Below are 935 nucleotides of genomic sequence, written 5' to 3' on the forward strand. Positions count from 1 at the left end.
GTATTAGTAAAGGAAGGTGGTAGTAGTGGAGGGGAGTCTAGAAGAAAAAGAAATAATCACACAAGGATCGTTTGTGCCAGTTGGCTTACATGACTGATTTTGAGATTATCTGTCTCCCTTTCTATGCAGCTTATTTTTTGCTCATCTTTATATTCTTTTCAATTTCATCTAATTTTATTGATAACTTTTGTGTAACTTTCCTTCCTGAATACTTCTTCCTACGTAATTCTCTACCAAGAGAAACATAGATTTGAAAAACATATTATAAAGAAATATCTTATGAATTTCCATGTGATCTTTTGCACAGGGATGATGCTGATATTCTCTGTATCATTCAAATTTTAAAGTATATACTGCACGAGAGAGAACTTGTCTTTGATTTTTCAATTTGAAGTAGCTAAGTAAAAAATGGCAGGGAAAAATATCATGCATATATCTGTTGAAATAAACACAGTGACATATAATTGATTCATTCTTGTAAGAATCTTTCCAGATGATATATTCTTGGGGAGGATGAAGGGTACAGGTGAGAGCCCTGGGTACATGAAGAGGACAGTGGATTAGTGGGTGGGAGAGGAAGGGTGATAGAAGTCGTAGTTATAGAGAGGCAAAGCTAGGGATACTGAACTGAAAAATCACATTTCCATACTGTGAGACCTACTAGAAGGAAAACATATTTGAAAGAAGTGAGCTAGTGTGATTGGTTGGCAAATAGGAGAACAGGAAGAGAGATTTGTGTGGAAATAGTAAGAAAAATTGATATAGTTAGAAGTTTAATCTGGCAGAACAAAATGGGGGGAAGTGAATAATAAGGAATATGGGTAATTGGTTGGGAAGGATGAAAAAGCAAAGAATAAAAAAGGTGCAAAGTATTGAGGTCATGAATATGCCTGAGTTGGGCCCACATGTACATCCTCTCCATGGGGAGCATACAG

General features: G+C 35.9%; 1 non-coding gene across 1 annotated transcript; it reads right to left on the reverse strand.

The window, feature by feature from the left end:
- Positions 1-261: 261 nt before the first annotated feature.
- Positions 262-369, reverse strand: LOC130454159 (U6 spliceosomal RNA). The gene has a single exon (XR_008911835.1). It is a non-coding gene; the product is annotated as a U6 spliceosomal RNA (small nuclear RNA).
- Positions 370-935: the final 566 nt, after the last annotated feature.

Source organism: Monodelphis domestica, chromosome 4 (assembly GCF_027887165.1).
Source record: "Monodelphis domestica isolate mMonDom1 chromosome 4, mMonDom1.pri, whole genome shotgun sequence".
NCBI lineage: Eukaryota > Metazoa > Chordata > Mammalia > Didelphimorphia > Didelphidae > Monodelphis > Monodelphis domestica.